Source organism: Metopolophium dirhodum, chromosome 2, assembly GCF_019925205.1.
Source record: "Metopolophium dirhodum isolate CAU chromosome 2, ASM1992520v1, whole genome shotgun sequence".
Taxonomy (NCBI): domain Eukaryota; kingdom Metazoa; phylum Arthropoda; class Insecta; order Hemiptera; family Aphididae; genus Metopolophium; species Metopolophium dirhodum.
In genome coordinates, this window is record NC_083561.1 from 24,206,853 (window position 1) to 24,232,596 (window position 25,744).

Genomic DNA, 25,744 nt, shown 5'->3' on the forward strand with positions numbered 1-25,744 from the left:
CATCGCGCATCAATGGATCATATAGTACCTGCTATAACATATATAATATAATTCTTTCAAAAACAATATTTTTGGTCGGATTTTAAGTGACCGTACGCGTAGCCGAGTGTCGCTCTGCAATTTAAGTTTGGTCTGGTCAGCCGGTACCTATATGTATAATATTATGGCAGGGTCATGTGTGTGTATGTTAGCGTCTATGTATTTTGTGTATATATATTACACATTATATTATAAAGGTACTTACACACATAATCGGTAAACCGATGCCAATAACCGATATACATATAATATATTAATATACGAACGCAGCCACGCCCGTTTGCGGTTACGCGTCTTCGGCACACGCGACCGCCGCTGCAGCGATGGCGTGGCGGAAGATTATCCGGGCGCGGCTGCTGACGGCGAAACAATATAGGCAATACGTTATTATTATTATTATATTTTATATTTTAATATACGTATTTTCGTATCAACCTATATTTTATGAAAAAACATTCACACCAGGCGTGCAAAAACTGCAGGGTTGGGACTTGGGGGACATGTCTCGCGTATATTTACTGCAAAACAATGAGCTGGTGTCGTATCACACACACACACACACACACACGGTATTATACTATATAAAACATTATAATAAACGTAAAACAATAGGTACGGTCACAGTTTTATCTAAATAGTAAATATAATAAATATATATATATAAAATAATACATGGCTACAACAACGGGTATATAGACTATTTAGGTTGGTATCTTGCAGTTACAAATATATGATATATATACATTATATTATATTATACCTATACAGCTATAGTGTGTCAGGAAGATATTATGACAGTTTTACATTGAAATTACATTTGAATGCGTCACATCTTATGGGGTACAGTGGTTAGTGGTACACTGTGTAAAGTGTTTTAGGGTATATATATACAATATAGTTGTGTATTTATGTGCACATACACTTCATTAGTTCTTATATGCTATAATAGGTACTGATACATTTGTTATATTCTAAATATTATAAATTATACACAAACTACTATACGCTATAAAATTGACCAAAATAAAATATACACAATTTTCAGTTTTTGATTCTCTCCAAATTGTTATTTATTATTAAAACCGTTCAACAGTCGTCACTCATCACTTACCATCAACACGAGCGTACTCAAATATACAAAATATTATAAATATTATTAACGGTCGCGTCTTCCACATACAAGTACGGAGTACCTTTAGTAAAGTAGTACCTGAGTATACTATTTAAAATGTATTAATAATTATTCTAGATGTTATATAATAGACAGCGGTGTCTATTTTTATTGATATAAAAACCACTTGCACAAGTTCTCAAACCCCCAGCTGCGGAAAACTTATTTGCATAAAGAATAGAAAATAGGAAAAGACCCCGGAAAACTATAATATCGTAACAAGGTACTGGTGACCACGTCGCAATACCAATACCTATATGGGCTATAATATATTATTATGTGTAATGTGTGTCCCACGATGAGTCAATTGCTTTACTCCGTAACCACATAGCGGCCGTTCAACCGATAGAAGCTGGTATACAATTGAGAAAAATCTAAATGGCGTACTAAAGTCACGCGTTTTTCGAAAGTGGCGCGTATTCGTCCTTACGTGCTTTACATTTTTTAAGAGCTATTCGTCTTTATATATATATATCCGGCGTACTTATATATATATATATAATATGTACTTATATACTATATAAATATATATAACTGTTTCGTTCGGAATCCTGAAAACGGATACACGCACGTATACATAATATACGCACTGCACGCTGTGACGCATTGTGCGGACGAGCAATAAATTCGACTTTGGTTTCCCCACAGACGGGCGTACTCTGTGGGTGACGGGACGGCGAGAACGGGGTGTCGGTGGGTGAGGGGGTCTTCTGATACCGACGGGACCGTACGATATACCTACCTGCCACCGCACGAGTTTATCCCACCATATCCCCGCTTTGCCCCGAAAACAGGAGACCCCCTCGGCACACACGCAGGCACTGGTCGCGTGAATTATTAATTATAACGATCCCGCAATGCGCGTTCGCTCGCCGGCAACCGAAAATTTGTGTACTTGCGGCCGCCGGCGCCATTAATCGTCAGCGGGTTTAAATTTCATTACGTCGGACTATCTAAATCACCCCGAACTAAGGCGAAATACGACACCTGCACTACTCTAATTTCGGATCCGCCACCGCCATTTGCCGTATATATATTGCCACCGCGGCAGTTTACATTATGAATATATACCGGCATACCGTCGGCTCTATATACCACATATTATGTATATGTATATATATATATATATACGAAGGCGGCGCGGTTTACATATATTATATATTATATTATTATACCATAGAGTAGCCGAAAAATCGATCGAAAGAAGAATTGCTATCTATTGTTATATACATACTTACACACGCGTATTGTTGGATCTAAATTGCGGTTGTTCAACGTCTTACAGATAGTAATAATATATACAGCATATGGCATTGTAAATCGTGGTGTCCTGACATTTGCAGTGTTCGTTTGAATTTATTCGATAGGTACACACTAATTTCAAAGAAATTACTCAATTAAAAATAATTATTAATTTATATTCATCTGATCGTCCATATATATATATATATTATATAGGTACGAGTATACGCCCAGTGGAGCGCGCAAAGTAATTGGTCGGAAAGCAAAAATAATAGTGTTATATTATACACGGGCAATACCGTATATCATAGTATTATGTTCGTATGGTAATGTAATAATGTGCGCGCATTGATCTCAATTAAAAAACATTCATAAAACGTTGTACGCAACAAGCGGCGTGTAATGAAGAAGTAACAATCGGAAACGTGTGAAAACCAACACGTACATGTCTTATTGTTTTTGTGCACAATATATTATCATATATTATCATTTTCATTACGTATACACTGGCCCGCCCCATCTCTCGTTGTGCGCTCGGCCGAGCGTTCTGTCTCTCTAAGTCGACCAATTCGCGTTTTTATGCATTTAATTGTCACGCTACGGCGGCCGCGACGACGGTGCAAAGGGGGAGGAAATAATATCGCCACGAGACAATAATAATATTATACTATTATATACATTGCACACTCTCACACACTCATACTCACGCACATAACATATCATATGATATAATTTATATGTATATACAACCAACTCGGCCGAGTACAACATAGTTCGCTGTACCTACGCAAAAGTCGTTTCTTCGCGTTTACATACTCGCTGCGGAGAAACTAGATTTAAAATCAATTGGCGCGCGCGAATTCCGATCGATCGTCAATACTACATATTATTATTATTATTATTATTATTATTGTGTATAGGTACCTATACGTGTCACAGGTCTTATACTGCACGTCCTCGGAAAATAACGTGTAAATTTTTATCCTCGTGAGACACACGTCTCTATCAAATATAATCGTATTGCTCGTATATACGCACAAGTGCGTCTCTAGCGTATATGCAGCTTACGGTAAAACGCGAATTCCGCACAAACGAGCTGACAGTCACGGCAGTGTTCTATCTCGGCGCAACCGGCTAAACCCGCGAGAGAAACGCGACAATCGTCATCGACACGCTCGTTTTGCGACCGTTGGTCCATCGTATATGCTATTATTATTATTATAATGTTATACATAGGTACCTACGGATAGAGGTGCGACGAGACCGCTGCAGCACGAAACCGTAATGATCGGCATCCCCGGTGTATGCGTAAACGAACGACTATATTATGATATTATAGATATACAGCACAGAGATGACCATATTTTTATGTTCTCCGGGTCAAGTAGGTAACGTATATGTTCAATGTATTTATGTAAGATTTCAGTACGCTTCGTAATATCTATAAGCACATAATTCACCTCGGAGAACCGCGTTAGTTTCGAATACGAATTAGGTAAACAATAATAATATTATTTATTAAATTGACCTAGAATAGGCTTTCTATACATAAATATATAGTACCTATATATTATACACTGATATTATACCGTAGAGCGGAAATTGACTGCACGGTTACAATAATCCACTATGAATTATTATTTATTTAATTTGAATTCCTTACAAAAAAATATACTGAACATTGCTAAGGAAAACTCATGTGGAGACCGATGTTATTAAATTGTGTTACATAATCTATGTATAGATGATCATATAGGTAGTACAAATAGAACGGCTATAAATTAAGATAAAAAAACAACATACTAGTTTGTCATCACTCTGTCTGCAGGGTTCGAAAAAAAGGTCATAGTCACGTAAAATATAAAATGTAAATATATTTACTTATTTTGTTTTATTATACAAACGACAGTACGAAAGTATTAATATTAATGTATTTATTTCAAATTCTGATTTTTCATTTCCAACACGGCTCAACAGTCGAAACCGATCATGTATCGTTTCCATAGTCGGTATTCATCGAATATCTTTCTTCTTCATACGACCGTGACGGGACGTCTATACTCTGGCACTTTGCAGCAGTGGTTCAATAGGTATATATTATGTGGTTTGACACTGATCTAAGTGCATGTACAGTACTACTACAGTATACCATACAATACAATGAATACATCTCTGTAGATAATATAAATAATACAATATTATGACGCATAATTGGTGACTTATTAACGTGTAATCAGAGACGGTCAAAGAGACGGTCAGAGACAGTGCAATGGGCACATTGTATACATAGTGGCATAGTGCAGGCGTAAATAATGTCTGAAATTTGAGGGGGGCTAGGTCAGGTCTATGCTCGATACTCTTATGATGCTTTAAAATTATAACACTAAAATCATTAGTTTTTGGGGGATTTCTATAGAAATTCTAAAGGGGCTAAGCCCCCAACCCCCCTATTTGCGCCTGTGATTGTATATACTATATACATTACAATACATTACATTACATTGTGCCTAGGCCCTACGTCTTTATAATATTCACATATATAATAATATTACATATTTTATATTTTTATTGTAATACATTATATTGTTATACCGCTCCGAGTACCGCGAACGCGTATGTTATTTTTTAAGCCACGCGCTGTCGTTATTTTTATTTATTCGTTATTTTTTACCTCTCCGCTTCTCCGAGTCCGGCCAACGACGGAAGACTTATTGTGTTCGGGAGTTTTCATTACAATAATATTACTATACACGCGGGATAAATACACCAAAAGACTCGTACAGTTTCAAACCGCGGCGGTTGTCGAGGGCGTCGAAGAAGAGTAGGGGGGGGGGGGGGTCGATCGCTGGAAACGCAGCGTAAAGAGCTGCTGCTCTATACGTAGCGACGGGTGAGTGTGTGCGCGGGACGTGCCGTGGAGGTGCGGGGGGAGGGGGATCTCGACCGCAGTAATAAATCTCCGACGAGGTTTTTGTGGCCGCGCATAAATTAGGAAATCAAACGGAACCGTGGATATGGCCGGTTTTATCCCGAGTGCTCGGGTGTATCTTCCAATTCCGACTCGGCCCCGGCTTGACAGTGAATAAATCACCTGGTGAGCCGAATAGCGCGGGCTCGGGCGGGGTGGGGCGGTGTGTAAGGCCGACCGTCGGCGAGAGGGGTGGCCGGTGGGAAGCCGAATATTCAGGGCCACGAATAAAAATAATTTACGAAACGAGAGTATCGGACGACGGACGAGGAAGGAAGATGGAAAAAAAAAACAAAGACCCATCGCACGTGTATATATACATACATTATACGGGAATAATGTATACACGATACATACTATTATAACGAGGAGATTTAAACGCGCCCAATGACGCAACGGTAAAATCGAACGAAAGAATAAACGCGAGCGCGATCCGTATTAATGTTTTGTTTTTCTTGTATATATAAATAAACACGTCGTTACGACAATAATACACTCTTATTCGAGACCGTTGAATAATAATATTATAAAATATATATAGGTAATGAAAGGACTGTATAATTATTATAATTAAATGCGGTACCAAATCGATGATATGTTTTTGGGCAGGATACAAGATTTTTTCTTTTGTATCCGACCGATTTTTCGTAAGATTTTTGTTGTTGTGGTTACGTCTTATCAACAAAAAACATATTGACGATTCATTGATTTTCCTTGTAGACTGTATACAGGAAAAATATCGAGTAGCGTGCTGTGATTTTTTTCTATATTCATGTAGATCGTTTAAAAATTTGCGAGAAAATGTTGGCTCCCCAGTGTTTTAAATATAGAACTGAAATTGTTATAAAAAAAAAAAAATGGTTTATAATAACTGAAGCGTATAGGGCAATCCAAAAAAAGTATTAGATTAAATCTTTTCGTGAAAAACCGGTTTTAACAAGTGTATTTTGGTGTTTCGTTATTTTAGTATATTGTGTATGTATGATGTATTATGTATACTATGTATAATGATCTATATCAGAGTTTTTTTCGGTAGAGAGCAACAAGATATAGGTAGGTATTGTGATTTAGCTTCTGTTAGTTAATTAAAACGTTTTATGCATCACGATGCACAAATCCACAAATATAGCTTAGCATATATTATAATTGTTGTATTTTACATTCCTTTATATACTCGTCACACACTATGTATTTTATTTTAATTTCAACCGAAAAATATACCCGCAACTATTAAACCAAATACAAAACGTCGAAACAAAAATATAACCTATTAAAAATGTCACTTGTGTTTTTAAACGAAACGCTTTGAACGTCTTTGATGACTTAAATTTTGAATAAATACACAAAAATTATTTTTGCCGCGTTATTGGGTGCCTACTTGCAATCCAATTAAAACTCGTCACGACCCCAAGGTCGAGAAACGCCGATGAGTGACATGAAATGTTTACATACATAATATAAATATATTGTGTAGGTATACTACGCCAGACCCGGACGCGATAATTGGCTACAGTGTGGTCGCAATTAGTTCATAATATTATGTTCGTGTAGGCTCATTAAAATAGAAATTACCCGTTTAGCGGTTCGACTTGCTACGACACGTTGACGGACATAATATAAGCGTCCCACGGAGTACATTTTTCGATGGGTCGTTTATATTTTTGTTTTCGATTGATCAAAAAAAAAAACTATACCACGACATAATAATTATGCCATATATAATATGATGCGCTTAGGGTCTAGTTGTAAACTGTATATAAATATTATTATATAAACTGAAGGCGTCAGCAGGGTGTTCCACAAACTATGAATTATTTGAATTTGGTGACATTTTTTAAATCGTTTTTGGTTTTTGGAGGGGGTCATATGCCAGATAATATTTTTCTTTGTTGAATCGGAGATGTTGCAGAATGTAAATATATAGAAATAAATGCATTTTAACTAAACATTTTACTGATTTAATCATTTTTTAAAAAGTACATACTTTATAACACTTATAATAGGTACTTGTAATATTATATTTATACTTTATTATATTCCTACAACACATAAAAGTACTCTGGTCGAATACAAATTCCTTTCGACGATCCCATCTTATATCATATAAAAGTGTGGCAATATTAGTGAATCAGTCGGACGAGAGTCAAAATATGAATACTGTAAACGTATAAAGTATAATGTTATTATTATTGTACCGATAAAGTTTCCTCGTGATAAGATATTGCTCCTTGCCAACGATTATCCAACCACCCTGCGCAAGTATGAATAAGGCCATATTATATATTATACGTATAATAATATGAACGTCAAATTATAAATAAAACTGTACATATTATTCTTTTGCTAGAGCATTTTGGTTATTTATTGGTTCACTGTCGTTATTATAATATACATATTTGATATTATATATATATATATATATTTATATACACAAAAGAATATGAATTTAAATACACATGTAGAATAAAGTATAAACCTGTTTTTTTCGGAGTGAAATATAATTTATTATTTGAGAACTCGGTTGTTTTATCTGAATGACATATGAAATAGTTTTTTTTTTGCTTCTTCGGAAGGGATTTTTTTGTACACAAATACACAATGCGTGTACACACATACACAACGCAGTATTATATACCCATTCGAATTTCATGAACCGAAAAATTCAAAAATGTATGTATAAATTATACATATACGTAGGTTGTAGGTATTACGTATGGTGGTTTAGTTTTAAATTTTAAAACACCGATCAGTACAGTATTGTAATTGATATTATCTACGGCCTTGCTGCCATGCTGCTTGCTCGTTATGAACAAGAAGACCTATGCAGCACATGAATTTCGTACGGACTCTGGAAAATGGGTAAATGAATAATACCTACCAAAATAATTTAGAAGTCAAATTGTTTTTGAAATCACAGTAAATCGTCTTGTAATTAGTGGTTTCTTAGATTGATGAATTCGAAATATATCCCAATTTACTTGTATAGGTATATTATTTAGTACAATATATTAAGTGCAATGTTATTTATTATTATTATTTATTTTTATTATTTAACTTATTTTGTACCAGTCATAAATTATAATTACTTACACAAAGTTATGAAGTTCACAATAATTAATTATTGTAATATAGTAAATTATTATTTGTTTATACTTGTAGGAAACTTATTAATTTATTATATTTATAATTATTCTATATTTCAATTAATTGTTGCAAGAGTTCGAGTCTTTTTTTAGCAAAAAATTAATATTATTTGATTATTATATTATTATGTAACAATAATGTCTGTATTGATTTCGTGAAATCATTGGTAACTAATACACAATACTTTCAAAATACATAGTATAATATATAAATATACATAAAATTATTATCTAATAAGTGAATTAGTGATGTAAGCGGCTTCTTTTTCATAACTATGGAAACAATGGCCTATCGCGTGTATTCAAGGTGATTATTATCTCAAAAAGTATTTACATTTTTAAAAATATTTTTTCACACAGTTTGAATTAAAAACAAAACAAATTTTTCAAAAAAAAAAAAAATTATATTTTTAATACTTTTTGTTACTTACAACTTATATATTTATATATATTTTTATTATTTTTTTTTTGTTAAGTTTTTTGATTTTTTAAGACAGCATAATATTATTTTCATGTAAAAATCTTAGTAAACTACTGCTTCTTTATTTAACATCCTGAAGCAGAATAATATTCAGAAAATTACAATTCATAAAAGTTAAATGTTAAGTGATTAGGTTATAGATATATATTATGTAGTTAATTAATATAATTTTATAACTAGGTGCACATTCGTTTGGTATTGGAGATGACAGTGATACTAAGGAGAGATTCTAGAACTATCCATAGTATGCATGAAATAGAGTAATTCTGAATCTTAGTGAAATTTTTATTTTATTACCTATATAATAATGTTAAAAGTAATCTAAAATAGCCTCAATACAATTTGTAAATGCTGTAAAAACCTGTTATTGAAAATACATGGTCTTTAACTACATGATACACTAAGAATTTTAATAAATGTTCAACTAGCATTCAAATTGAGTTAGCATACTAAAATATCACTTTCCACATACAATACACTCAATACACGATAAGTTCTAAAACTATTTTTTATAACCTAACCTATTGCTTAATGCTTGTAAAGAGTGTGTCATATACGTGACATTTAGGTTAACGTAAACGTACGTATATACATCGTAATTAATTGATGAAAAAAGTGGTTATAGTATGTGCGAATTTCTTCACCAACTTAGCATAAAAACGACAACATCAGAATATTGAGTTCCGTTTAAATGCATGAGGTATTACACATAATAACGCGTTTTTTTTACTGTTGCATCCCCGTTAAGGCCTAATCCACAAGTACAAATAGAACGTCAATTTTACCCACACTTTCCCCAAAGGTAATTTACTGTTAATGATCAATATTATGGTGGATATATTTATTTTTTTGAATGTTCCTATTATGATTGTAATGTAATTTGATGAATGATCAACACAGTTGAGAATAATTTATCAGGAAAATAATAATATGCAATGATAGGTAAAATGTCAAAAGTCTGTCCATAACCGGATTTAAAATGATGGAATTTATTCAATGTGATTGCAGTTTGAGTTTTTCAGATGACGGTGAATTTGTGGACTTCATTTTTAAATCATTAGAAATGACCAAAAAACTTTAATCATTTAAATAATTAAACGCACATAATAATATAGTGAATTTTTATTTTAAAAAATTATTTTAAAACCGTTAATTCCTATTCTAAACAAGAGGAAACATTACAGAAAAAATGTTCTCAACCTATTTATGAGGAAATACTGCTCCCACTGCTTGTATATGCTTGTTCTATTTTGTGCACAACCCCACAAAAAGTTGCAAATATTTAAAAATAAAATCAAGTAAAAAGTATAATATAACCAAGCTCCATGGTTTGTAAGAAACATACACAAAGATTTCAAAATTCCAAGGCCACATTGAAAATTCGGCTGAAAGTTTCTTCAAGCCCATCATTCACAAATCAACAGGTTCAATGCACTACCATCTCAGAATAGGACCACTACAACTCAAACGAATGTACCAGTTACGTTTGAGTGTATTGGGAAACGTGTTTGCAGTGAAACGAGTTGGTTGGAATTTAAATAAAGTTTGTTAAAAAAGTAAAGTGATTTCGTTGATTGAACGGATGTTAAGATCAGATTGAAGGGTTTCGTTCAATACGTACCACTTGGCAATTACCAGGATCTCCGAACGCAGATGTTTTGGAAAGCTTGAATAGTTCTCTTGTATGAGTACTTTGGCAGAACCCCAAATAAAAAATCCATACGCTCAAAGTGGTTGAAAAAGAGATTTATGTACAATGAGTTTTTGAGATAAATGATAATGCGGTAACCTATAACCTTGCAGCGAAGGACGAAGGTGTGGCCATATATCAGGTGAAATGTGAATCCTGCAATCTATAAGATATTAAGATGAGAGAATACTGAGGTCTGAGATACAATCAATTGGGTTTGCTCGATTTTTTAATCATTTCAAATGCCGAGTTCGAAAAATATTAAGTTATATATTATTATATTATATTATTCAGATCCAAAACGGTGAAAAAAAAATTGGCGTGCCATTGTGTATAGGTTAAGTCCTGCGATTCGACAGTACAATATTAATATAAACAATATAATATTTCGTTCTTAGTTTAACATAAAACTCATCGCTACACACATATTCTGGTCGGCTACCTAGCTATATTATATGACGTGTAGCCATTGCAGCAGTACAGGTCGAAATTAATTGTATTTTTCAACTCGTGATCAAGTCAATACAATTACCCATTCTAAAACGTACAGTATGCCACAACATAAAATACGACTATATATTAATATAATTAATATCAGCTATTAATAATCCGTGAAAATTCAAAAATCAATATCTATACTCTTATATTTATACCGTTATATACCATATTATACCAATTATTATTCAATCATGATATATCATCGATCATCGATGCATAATAGCTGGCTATTCTAGAAACCAAAACGAGGTGCATTAAATTCAACGCCATCACCACGGTCATCACCATCATCGCATGGTTAGGTTAGTTATAATATTATTATTGCGATGTATACCTACTCAATATCGAATTGGATTTCTGCCAAAAACACAGGTCATTTAGGTCATTGGGTTTCCATCTATATTTACACGATCGAATTTTACAAAATGAGCCGAAGAAAAGATTAATAACTAAACTTACCAGAAAATACTAATCCTGTTGTCAAATTACAAGAGATTTCTACACTACTATATTATGGTAATTAACGCGTAGGTTAGGTTACCTACAATAAATTCCCTAAATATGTATAATTAAACATATTTTATAATGCATGCTGCATATAATATTAACACTAAATTTATAACACACTCTTATTATAAAACCAATATAAATTGTTATTTATTTATAACAAAATGTAATATACTAAGCAATATAAAGTAGGTCGTGTACTATAGTAACTTATTATACATATTTTATTCAAAATGTATAATAATAATATTATCAAAATTTGTCTTACGAGGACGTCGTACTCAAATTCCTACACGCGAGTTATTAACGTGTGTTGGGAAAATTACTTTGGAAAAGTAATAAAATAACTTTACGTTTTATAAAACATAATGAAATATTACTTATTGTGCATACACAAAATTCTGTTTCACATATTATTAGAATGATACATAAATTTCGTATTTTAATAGTAACCAGCGGGATCGAAAAAAAATATTGCATGCAAAAGTTGTCCACGTCAAACTATATATAGCAAAATTAGTTGTTACACACAACACATTTATGGCTAAGTGTATGCGATGACTTTATGCTATTATACTATTACATTTATTGATAACCGTTTCAGTGACTTTTATTTTCATCGGGTGTTATATTATATTTGCATCATATCGTTTGTTTTATACTTTAAAAGTATTATATCTGTAGGCCGGCGAGATTTTTGAAAATAATATATTGTGAACCCGAATCCAAACGATAAAAAATTCAAATAAATGGCACCGCATACGTATGAAATACACTAACTGTACCGTCTGCACAAGGGAGTACAAGTAGGAGCAAGCGTCGTCGAATATAGTTGTTAGGGTAGAAAATTTGAAATATTAGAAATTTATTATGTTCATATCTTTATACATTAATGAATATATTGTTAGTGTTTAAGAGCAAAATCACATAAGATTCTTGAATATTTCAAAATATTATGCTCCTTGGCCCACTGCATTTGCCTACCAATTTACTGGGGGAAACTATTAAAGGAGAAAGACTTTTTCAAGTACAAGCTAATGGTCTAATTTAGTTAGTAAAATATTTGAAATACCAACATAAGCACTCCACCAGAATTGAGAATTTGCGATTTTTATTATATAATAAGTGTGAAATCCTCACGAGGAAAATTTATCGCAAGAAAAATTGATTTTACAAAAAATATGAATATGATTTTAAAATCCATTGATTAAGGATTTATTTTTTAAAATCAAAATAGTTAAAAAATTTAAACACAATATTATGCAACATGATAGTACCTGTTTATAATTTTAGGTAAAATACTATATGTTTATTGTTTATATAGTGCTATTATTTTTATTCGTTTTGCAAAGTATTATATCAATACACAAAACAAATTGTTTGCATTCAAATAAAATTATTTTTGTACACTTGTAAAGATATTTTCAAAACAATCGTAACAATTCAGTAATCACTATACATTAATAGGTTAGTTAATCGATACATTTAACATAAAAAAAACGTTTATGTTATAATATATGATATACAGGGAAATTATTTGATCATGAATAATTAAATACTTGATAATAATATTGATACAGTATTGTAACATTAAAAATTTTATCGAACAGCTGCTGTGATTATAGAACCCACCTGGGTGTATAGTTAAAAAGCCGGTTTATTTTTTAATGCCAATATTAAGATTTTGTACCTAAGCCCATGCGTCTGAACAACGGTCTGGTCGTCGGACCCAACCTGCCGCTCGCCACTACTGTCATTTTCACGAGTGTGTCCGGTCAGGTTTCCCGGCAGGGGAACGTCGTGGAGCGATCGGCAGCCCTTCGCGCGTTATATATTATACACTTGCGCGACTAACGCATGTATTATGTACCACGCGCTCGTGGGGGGGGGAGGCGGAAGAAGATTTAACCGGAAAAAGGAAACCAATTAAACAATACGATAGCTATATGTAAGCGAGTGGACCCGCGGCGGGGGAGGGGAGGTGTCCGTGCGTAATACGACTCTCTCTCCATATATATATCTACAATATTATGGCCGGACGGCGTGCTGCGGCAGATGTTGCTCTGCAGCTCGGCCGCCGAGAGGAGGGTATAATATAACGCGGCCGCCGCTGTCCGAAAGTGAATAATCTGCAGGCGCTTCCTCGGCGGTGGCACCGGCGCGGCGGTTCGGTACATATTTTATATAATCGCGGGTCCCGAGGACGGTTAATCCCGCCGGCCGGCCGGGGACCGCGCGCGCCGGAGAGTTGGATTTAACGTACGCCGCCGCCGCTCTCGTATATATATATAATTCACATGTGTGCGTGTGCGTGCGCGTGCGCGTGCGCGGGATAAAGCCACTCGAACCGCCACTACCTCGGCAGCCGCCACTGTCGCCATTCATCAGTATTAAAAGCTCACGGCCGCACCGATATTTCGACCCGGGGCCCCGTCCCGCGCACCGCCACTGCACCAGCGGCCACAACCACCATATAATTCGGTCGATCATCGTTTGTTTTTTTTCTTTCTTCCTCTTGTAGTTGTTGTACACACACTGCGGCGCACTACATATTATTATTATTATTATTATTATGTGTGCACACTCACGCGGGCCACGATCGATTTCAGCTCTTGTTTTATAATTTTTTTAAATACGTATTATTATTATCGCAGACCTTTGGCCGGCCATTATTATTGAGAGTCCGAAATTATTATTATTATCGCGTACTATCCTATATTATATACATATAGAATATCATACACCCGTTCGTTGTGGTGTACGTATGTGTACCGATGTTCGTATAATATATTATACGCGTGTATACACACACGAAAACCGTGTACGGATTTTGGATGGAAAAAAAAGGTCACCAGTATAGTAATAATAATAATAATAATATAGGTTGTTTTTACGCCCGCTTATTACTATATAAACGTATTATAATTTACAATCGACATCGAACGACCGTCCGAATTTCAAAAACATTTCGTATATCACATATTATTATTATAATATTATGATGATGGCGTTTTGCACGTTATCATGTTTGCACAACACGGTTCGTATACAGGATGATACTATTATAATCATAGTTATTAAAGAATGGATAGGCCATGGCTATATTAATAAAATAGAGGAAATGTGTGCCGGAATGGGCAAGAGAGAAAGACTGTTTTTTGATCATTGCCTCTCATTCTAGCAGAGGTCTTATCATAAATTATATACAATAATTATATATAAGTTAAGACCTCTGTAACTTCAAAATATTTTCATGTTTGTCCCCGTATAAGGACAAATGGCCTATCCATTCTTTAATGTCTATGATTATAATAACAGTCACTTATTATCTCTAATAGATAATAGAAATAGACAATAGTTACAGTAATATATTTAATCTACGTAATTTGAGATCATTAATAACACAAACTTTTTAAAAAAGAGATCGTTATACTATTTTTAATATAAACGTCGTAGAGTAAAAATTTGGACCACTATGTACATCTCCTTTACACATCTTAACTTGAAATACCGATAAAGTGATAACTAATTAACTATATCTACTCGTTCAAAATTCTATTTTTATGTATCGAATTTATCTAAAAAAGAATTCTACTTAGGAATACGAGATTCCAAATATACTACCGTTCAAAAAAGTTAAAACTTTAAGCATGATAAATAACAAATTGTAAAAATCATTTTATTTTTCAAAAATTTTGTTTGACGACGACATGTAAAGTCAACATGTACAATTCTGTAAAAAATAATATCCTCAAACCTCTTCAAAATATGGTAGGACGATAGACATTTAAATTAATCACTTTTTATACATATAAATATTTATAATTTTCTTACAACTATACCTAATGAAATCGTTTATTACTAGTTAAAACAGTTCATAAAATTATTCAGTCTGGAAAAGTTTCATATTTTTTCCAAAACCATTCTTTCTTCAGGAAACGGTGGTTGGTGAGTAATTAGTAGCAATTGCACGTTGTAGTGTATGAACAGTTATCTAGGTGGTTAGACTGGCGAGAATCGAGATCGGTGAAACGTTATAACAATATTTAGATATACCTATAATGATAGTTATTACATTGTGATTTTGTGAATATATACATAAAGCCATATAAATACTCACTACACTGCAGTTTCCTGAATGATAATAGGCATATGATATACCTAAACCCATGTATCATAACATATATTATTATAGTAAATTATGTAATATATTGTGATGTTACCACTTTTACTAGTTCAGACGGCAGCACTGTTATTAATAATTATTAACAAACATTTATTTATTAATATTTTATTGCACAAAAATTGTGTACGTTGTGTTTTGAAGACTCGCAGTGTCGCGTTATGGCAATACTCACATATTAATATTATGATTTTTAAACACGTGGACAAAAACGGGCAATTCCGAAAATCCGTATATTGCACTCGTTCAGTGTTTACGTAAATGCCGACGTCGTACTCGTCGTCTTGGGTCGGTTCGGGAAACCAAAGTGCTGACGTACGGGCAAAAACCTAATATTTCCCGACATACATATATATATAATATATAATATAATATCGGTGAATATATATAATATAAAATATATACCGGCCTGCAGAAGGGCAGTCTAGGTTGGATATATAGGAACGCGGGAAGAATAATGTCCGTCCCGCAGCACTTGTATAATAATATATACCACGCATCCCATTTAATTGGGGTCGGCAATTTCCTATCACGTAAGCCACCTCGGCGGCTGTAATTCCACGACCGGCGCGGCCCCTCCCCCGGCGCCATTTATCACTTTTCGCCAGTTCCGCGCAATTTTTCTACACTCTATTTACTATATATCTACAAGCATACAACTACGTATACACACACCCACACACACACACACACACACACACCCGAAACTATGATATTTATATACGTCGAGTATATACGATAATAAAGTAACGATAGTAATACGTCTTCTCCCCATATCCACGCGTATACTTACCCACATTACACGCTATCTCTTACGAGTGCGTACGAAGTAAATTCACGCTACCCCTCTGTTGGGTCTGAATAAGTCGTTCAGTGTCCGAACCACTACCGCGGGAAAACTCGTACGACCGCAGCGTAATATTTTATGTTTATATACTCCGGTGGAAACGTCTCGGCCGCACACACATATATATTATGTAATATAAAGGCGGAGTTTCGCATGATAACTCAAAAATAAATGTCCCGCGCCGCCCCGCTAGGTTATTGTATTATGTCGTTTCTCGAGGAATTTTCGCGAAAATTTACGACTGTGAATTTTTCGGGAAAAACAAATGATATCGTTGGAAATCGTGATGTGTGCACAATCGACCAACTCGCGTGCTGTTCAAAATTGTATGTGTTAATATACAAATGTATAGTTATAGTACCTACCTATATATTCATGGAATGCGCCACCAACCTAAAAAATTACTATTGTATTTTATTGTACTTAGGTGCTACTCTACCCGAGGAAAACGAATGTCATTAAGTACGTAACCCATAAACATTGCAATACTTTATACTTATACTTATGAGTTGTGAGTCGATTCAAAGTATAGTTAACCATTTCAAACGCAATATACGACAAAGTCAAATATACAACCAATAAACATGAGTACCCAAAGAAACTATAGTAACAATAAAGACAATTATATACAATTGACATGGGTATTCACATTCTACGACGTATTGATGAGAGGTAAGACCATAAAAAGATATCGAATAACAATCGATTCAACTGATTTTTAAACAATAAGTTTGGAGGTATCAAAATATGTGCTCAAATTCAATAGCAGAAGAATGTCAGGGTGTCGGAAATTAAAATTAATAATAATTACTTCGTACCCGCATTTAAATAAAACATCAACAATTTAAGCACCGAGACCGAGCACGACCAAAATTACAAAAACAACTCCCAGAGATTATTACCATTAGCGCGTTAAAAGTACATAGGTAGTTACAGGCGTGCATTAAAACATTTTAAACGTCGCCAAACATAATCTGCATACTTTTTTTTTTAAAGGTGAATTATCAGTCGTTGTTGTTAAATAGATTTTTACCCATTAGTTCATATAGAAGACTTATTTCGTTTAAAAATATCACTATTAACTCTGGTCATTTTTCTATATAATTTCCGGTTTTTATTTTATTTTTACCGACAGTGTACCCACTACCCACATTTTATCCTGCACATTCATAAAAATAAAAATGTCTGAACACATTCTCAAAATTGATTCTTTATGTTCGTATGCGGCATGTATGGCAAATTTGAAAACGATTTATGTTTAAATTCAAACATATTTTCAAAATTAATATTAAACAACATCTATACGCACACAACAACATACGCCCACTGATATTGTGGAATGAACAGAGAGGGTCATTTATAATGGCCTATTATATATTAATCAGTATAGTGTTATTGCAACTCATTAGTCACACGATAAATTATACGTTTATGTATTATAAAGCGGTATGACTAATGTCATTTCGGTAAAAATGTCAAGCAATCTTTTTTGTTATGTTAATAATATATTATATTTTCAGTAGTACAAAAGATATTTGATATATATTTTGGTCGACGACGCGAATAAATAAAATAATGTCACTCGGTCTGATAGTGTATATCTTCTCTCAGCTGAAGAACTGAAATGGAAGTAAAATAACCGTTTTATCGACGTCTCCAAGGAGAAGACTGAAGAATATATTAAGTTTATATATATTATTGTCGTCTCGGCGTGTGTGTATATGTATATAGTATATACAACACACGCGGCATGCATAATGGAGAGGAATATATATATATCACTTTGGTGTTAATTCAACAAAAACAGATCGATAGATATATATTTTCATTTGTTTTAAGTGTTTTTATAAATAAATGTACCGATGCAGTTTATACACGACTACGCGTACATATTGATATTGGTTCTTCGACGACTGCAGGGCTTAGTACACAGGAGGATTTGACTTTAACAAAAGCTATAAATTCAAATTAACTTATAATGATTGGACAATAAAAAAAAAAAGATCGCGAGGAGTTTTAAATCCGATGACGCACGTCTAATATGCGTGTGCGTTTGTCGCATGTAGGTACCTATAATAATGTAGAAATGAAACCCTGAAAATAAAAACAATTATTACTACCTATCGATTTTTGAATATTACCTTTAAAGGTATTGCTGCCGGTTTTTGTTTGTAACCTCATTTTTAGTAGGCGTTTAGTTTGTTTCGCTTAAAATAAGAAAAACCAGAGACTTTTTCCAATTATACTTAGGCTTTATTTTTAAACACAATTATCAATATTATACAAATAAATCGTTGTCTCGCTTCTTATTTATATATAATATAGTAACTATAATAAGTAAAAACAAACGAAAAAAAAAATGGTTGGTTTCTGTTATGTTTATGTACAAAAAAAGAGACTCCATAAAAATATTATCTGATTACAATATATAAAAGTTATACAATAAATTAAAGGAAATAAATAAATATAAACTTATTGAGTAAAAACTAAAACTTGACACTTGTCATTGTCATTTTTTTTTTTGTTTGAACACCGGTTTATAATGTTATAGTAGAATTTCACGTTTGATTTATATAGAAACTGGCGAGACTACTCGAGAACAATGTTATATATACCTTCCAAATAGGAGAAAAAGTGATTTTAATTTGGAAATCCAAAAAAAATACACTACACCTAGATTCTTATTTATATGACTATATATGACTATTTAATATGTATAATACATAATATATCTATGTGTATATATAACGTTACCTAAAATAAATGTATAGTCTTAATGCAAAAAAAGTAAATCTAAAAAATAGTATTCAATACGCGCTATACCACGTCTACTTAAAACAAGTAAGTATACAGTATATTATAATATATTATGTACTATATAACCTTAAAAATTGTTCTTATATATTATTTCATTTTGCATTACTTATACATAATAAATTACGTATAACATACATATTATTATATTATATTTAAATGATTTATCGTCGATAGTTTATTATTATTATTATTTATACGTGTAATAATAAATTTAAATCGTATACAAACATATAATATTACGTATATCTGTGTATCGACAATTAGTGTCGTCTCGAGCCGAAGAGCCGATATATTTTACGCGTATCCATCCATCGCGTAGTTGTCCGTTCATCTGCAAAACAAGCAACGCAATGACATCGATTATAAACGTGCAGAAATCATGAATATATTATATCGGTTTATTATACTATATTATTATTGTTTATATTATTATATGTATGTAGTATGTACAATAGGCATACTTTATTAGGTGTAGGTACACTTGGCGAGTTGTGAATTGATAAGTACGATTTTTTTATCTACCATCTAAAAATCATAATCGATTAACCGTATTTTAGAGATCCATAATATATGGGCATTAGGCAGTAGACAGTAGACACACATATTATATTATTATAATGCCAGTTTCCGCATGTATACAAGTGTAAACCTGCCTACAACTGTTCAGTAAATGGGTGCGTTGAATAAAGATTAGTACCTATATATAGTCCTATATAGGCTACATATTAAGTAAATAAATTATATATGTACAATTAGAATATCTTATCAATCGATGTCGATCGAAAGTTGCATATATTTTATTATTATTTACAAAAACATATTAATCCGTTGGAATTAGGACGTGTTATATTATGGCTACTGTAGCATATATTATGATACCTTAATATTATAAACTTACAATAATTACGTATATGCTAATATACATTTTAGATGTAGATTTTTTGAACTGTTGAAAAAATACTCTGAACTTTGATCAAATTAAGAAACGTGTGTTTTTTTCATATAGATTTGCACGAACTAATGAGATTCGAGAGGAGAATTTCGCAAACAATACTATTTGGTCCTGGAATTACAAATGAAGAAGGTAGCTACGAAATAAAATCAAACAGAGAACTGAATACCTTATATTATAGTACGCCAATATATAATATATATAACAGCGAGTGGTCGTACTCAAAAGCCAGTGATTAAAATTTAAAGCACGAGCAGGGCATACGTACTTATATATTATATGAAAAGCAGAGACCAACTCGTATAGACAATCACGAAATGGTTAAGTACCAAATAAGACACGATCAAGACCAAGACTTCGGTGGGAAGATTTTCTAGTAAGTTAAAAAAATTAAAAATCTAAGGAGTGAGGAATGAAGGAGTATTCGTAGCGTCGAACAGATAATCATGGAGTGTGAAGTCGTGGAAGTCGCACTGGGCCTATAAATGGCTTTAATAATAGGCCAAAAAAAAAAAACTATTGATTGGGGTGACCAACTTTTTGGTGCGCCCTTTTCAAACCTAAGACGTATATTTATATCATATATTAATTTTTATTAGGCACGTATATATATATATAACTATGTATTTACTATAGCTTCATTTTTCTTTTGATTAAGGTTTAGTGCCGTCCGCGAATACTTTAGGTTTGTCGTCCGTTATACCGGGTATTTTTTTTATTTGTTTTGTGCATATTATACGTCGTGTAAGCGAAAGGTTTTGAAAAATTGATATATGGTGTAGGGCGCGTAAATCGATATACATATGCGCGAGTATGTGTTTTGTGATTTGTGGATAGTATATGAGTGTGCATAATAAAAACGTATATATATGCTGCAGTGAAGGTGTGGTGCGGGGACATATAGCCGGCGGCGTACTACATAATATAATATATACATATAATATTATAATATAGTCGTCGGGCTTTGTGTCTCGTCGGATGAACGCTGTGGCGTCGTTTCAAACATAATAATAATAATAATAATATCAGTCTCACCGGATGTTACCACGCGTGTGCGAGTGTGTGTATATGTGGAAAATTCTTTGCAAAGACGATACAATAGTTTACAGCCACAGCAGTGTGCGTGTGTTTGTGTGTGTGTGTGTGTGTGTGTGGAAGGAAAACCGTGAGGCGGCGTTTCCGGTTTCCGCGCGCGATCAAAAGAGACGTTGAAAAGTCTGCGACGACGGTGATATAAAATATATAGGGAAAACGCGCGGATATTATATTATAATATTATTGGAGTCCGTCGGCGAGGATCGGCCTCTGAAGGTTTTTATTTTCTTATTTATTCGGATATTAGGTAGGTAATCTTTAATTTTAACATCGCTAATAATCGTAATCAATATACGCAAAACGAATACGTAATTACAATAAATTGCTATTAGCGTTAAAAAAAAAAAACCGCTCCCCGCAGTGTCTTGGTATTTTTTTTTGTGTTGATTTCTACAATCCATTTTCCTGTTTTTGGTTAATTCAACCTGTGAATATTGCACACAATATAATATTACGGTCTGTTTATAACTTGCGAGACTAACGAAAACGCAAATACATGCGTTAAATATTTATTCCTGTTGTTACATTTATTCTGCAAATATTGTTTTACACTTGAGCACATTATTGAAATCTATCGTATAAACAACACGTTTATATAGTGAAACAAATGTCACGCCAGACAATACTTTATCGTTTCAGGATCGTATAATATGGTGAAAAAAAAATAATAAATAAACGAAACAATAAATTATACTAATATTATATATATATATATATATACGCGCGAAATGACTGTATTATTATTATATTATGTGAGTCCGGATAATAATCACATAAATAATTGTTTTGTATATAGAATCTCGTTACACACGTCTTGCGTGCCTTGATTTGTCAACTCCTCGCCGAAGAAAATATATTTTTAGTTTCCGTGTGTACATTCATGCGTAGCTATATAATATTATATGACGTTTACACGTTTATTATTTTGTTTCGCAAAGATATTTGTATTTACATAAAGCCGGTATGAAAATAAATGTATATTGAAAAAATTGTTCTGGAAACGGAAGTTTGTCTCGGGTACACACACACACACACACACAAGAGATTGTATTATATATTATTTTGTATATGAAAAGACGAATTCGCCGAGTCGTCTCCGGCCGCGCGCGCGTAAAATATCTATTCGAAAATATTGTCAACAGCATAACTTTTCAGACTGCTCGGCCGCGCGCGGGGCGATTCGCAGCGCACAAAATATGTACGGATTGATTTACGCGGTTTTTCGCGTATATAATAATATAATATAAAGAAAAACACCGACCTACACGCCGCAGAGGCAAACATACGACTGGCGAGGGAACTTTTCTGAACAAACACATATGTGCCCGAATCCTTGGACCGGATCCGAAAACGATGGAAAACTTTTCAAACTCCGGTACGCGTGTATACGCGCACAGTCATAATATATATATTATACATTATTCAAAAAAATAAATAAACGGCACAAACATTTTATAATGCAAACAACAATTCTATATTTATAACTACGAGCGGAGACGCCGCGGTAATATAATAATAATACAACTACCTATATGATGGTAGCGTGCGATTTGTCAACTCTAGCGCGTTATCTCTGGTCGGGCGTCTTCGAGCGACGATGACGTCGTCGGGCGGCGCGGTGTCCGTTTTTTTATATTTTTATTTGATATGTATGTTATATAGGACGTACCTATACCACGGTATGTACGAAAAACCCGAAGCTCGGTGCGCTGATAACGCGAAATGCATTAATCACGCGAGGTCGAGGGGGTACTTTTTTTCCACGTCGCGGCCGTTCGCTGCCGTCCAACGGCCGGAAAATGGGAGTGGTCTGTCGCCCGACGGATTTGTTTTATTCGTCGGCGAAAAATAAAGACACAGCGAGAGCATGTGTGTGTGTGTGAGAGAGAGAGAGAGGGCGAGTGAAAGAGGGAGAGGAGAAATAAAAACCCGAGAAAAAGACGTGGAAAACACGTGCGTTACCGGTCGGTGCGACGACGGCGACGGAGCCGACGACGAAGCAATCTGCCCCGATCGGACGTCCAGTAATTTATTATTGGTGCGGGTGGAGAGCGAGTGTGCCTCTCTGCAGCATTATATAATAATAATATTATCGAAACGCGCGGCCCACGCCGTTCCGGTTAACATGAATCGTCGTCGTCGTCGTCGTCGTCGTAGACTATTCGAACACGATATTCTTCATAATATTTAAATATCTTATAATATAATAACACGTGATATATTATTATGTTATGTACAGCGCGCGTATAGAAAATATTATTTTACATGCACACACGAGTTTGTCGATAACGCTATCGGATATTCTTTTTTGCCGTCGTCGTCGTCGCCGACGTCCGTATACAGTTCTCGTTCATTCGTATTTTCCCCCTCCTATCCACCCGATCGCACAGCTCAATAAGTTCCAATATAATACATTTTGCATGTATGTACAATATTATAATATATTATTAGTATTTATTACGATAATGATGACGTTGTCGTCTCGGCGCTCACTCTCTAGTGCGCGCGAGCTTATAACATATAATATCTAACAAACTAAGTACGCCACTCGGTATTATTGAAATCTTTGTACGCGTGCACGTTTTCAAATTTCTCGCGCCAAAAAATTGGAAAATATTATATTTTTGCACGCTAAAAATCGAGATCAATCAACATCAGACGCCGTCGCATGTAGTAAAGTCGGTAGGGTCGATATCGACGAGTTTTTGCTACAGTTTTTTGTACCTACGCGGAAAAACATCATTGATTTTGGTATGTTCCTAAATGTTAGTAGATTATTTTCGCATACAGTTTCCAAAAAAATGCTCATAACTTCTAAGCATTAACCGATTAACCTATGACGTATCAGGTATATTGAGTATATACTAACTACTAATCGAAATTTAGACAACATCATTCACGAGTCACAATAATTATGAACTTATATAATTTCAAGTTTCAACTGTCGCATTATATAACATTTTATAAGAATGTTATTTTTAGATGTTAGATATAAAATAAAAATTAGTACAAAAGTGTGTGTATGCTTTTGTTTACGATACCATTATTTTAAACATAATTTATTTATAAATTCATACAGGTGTAAAAATGTGTACATTTCTATAGTTCTACAAAACTATACACTACCTACTCGACATTTTATTCGTTTGAATACAATTATTTTATGGGTGTTTTTTCAAACAATATTAAGGATTTTAAATGTTATTTTTATGCTAATTATTCAATTCATAACTACTATTTTACATTTTGTGTACCCGTATACACGATTAGAATAGGTATACAATTATAGCTAAAATTATAATTAATAGCTTTAAAAATCTGATAACAGTCCGATTTTTACTTTGTAGCTATATAACTACTTGCTGTAATTTAAATTAGTTCACTCATGTTATAGTGTGTGTAGGCAATAGTGGCGACTTAAATATATATGGCAAATTAATTTTATCATAAAAATACATATTTTAGCGCAACACGTTCTAGTATTTAGATGAAGTATGACAAAAAAAAAATGATATCATATTAAGTACATGACGGATATAAAACTGAAAGCAATTATACAGGTCAACGAGCGCGTTCACTTTTAATACCGCTCAAACATGTGTAACACATATATTATATTATAATGTGTACGGTATGCAACATTCAATGAGTATCTTTCCCGTCGTCTATTAGAGGTTTTTTTTTCTTAACAAACCCGCGGCTAATGATCATCGCACCCAATGTAAAAAAATAACATTTATCCTTCCCCTTTTCGAAATTCTAAGAGTTTCATACCCGGTGTTTCAAAACGTGTCTTCTCCGCACGTAAACGATTTATATGAACAGCGTGCGCGCTTGTTTGAAATTTACGACCGAGGCCACCAACACGGTAATTTTATGCAGGGTGACCAATAAATATAATTGTGACAAATATCAGACTAAATTTATATCTTTTACCTTAAAAAAAAAAAAAAAAAAACCATAAAGGCCTATTAGTATAGTGAAGGGTAAGCCGGGAAAAAATATGTTTCCGACTTGAGCATTTTGTAGAGAGGGTCGGGGCTATAATCGGGCTGCAATAATTAACCCGAACGCAATAAATCAGAGACGATAAACCGATTTTACGTTTTAA

The 25,744-nt window shown here is 33.6% G+C and overlaps 1 protein-coding gene and 1 long non-coding RNA gene across 3 annotated transcripts in view; one reads left to right on the forward strand and one right to left on the reverse strand.

Moving 5' to 3' along the window:
* Positions 1-25,744, forward strand: part of LOC132938232 (uncharacterized) — a 134,348-nt gene that overhangs the window by 80,636 nt on the left and 27,968 nt on the right. The window lies entirely within an intron of this gene.
* Positions 19,012-25,744, reverse strand: part of LOC132938228 (homeotic protein ultrabithorax-like) — a 269,260-nt gene continuing 262,527 nt past the window's right edge. For both annotated transcript variants that reach the window (XM_061004949.1, XM_061004948.1), the window contains one exon: positions 19,012-19,917. The gene's annotated coding sequence lies outside the window, so the exon portion shown is untranslated. The remainder of the gene's footprint in view (positions 19,918-25,744) is intronic.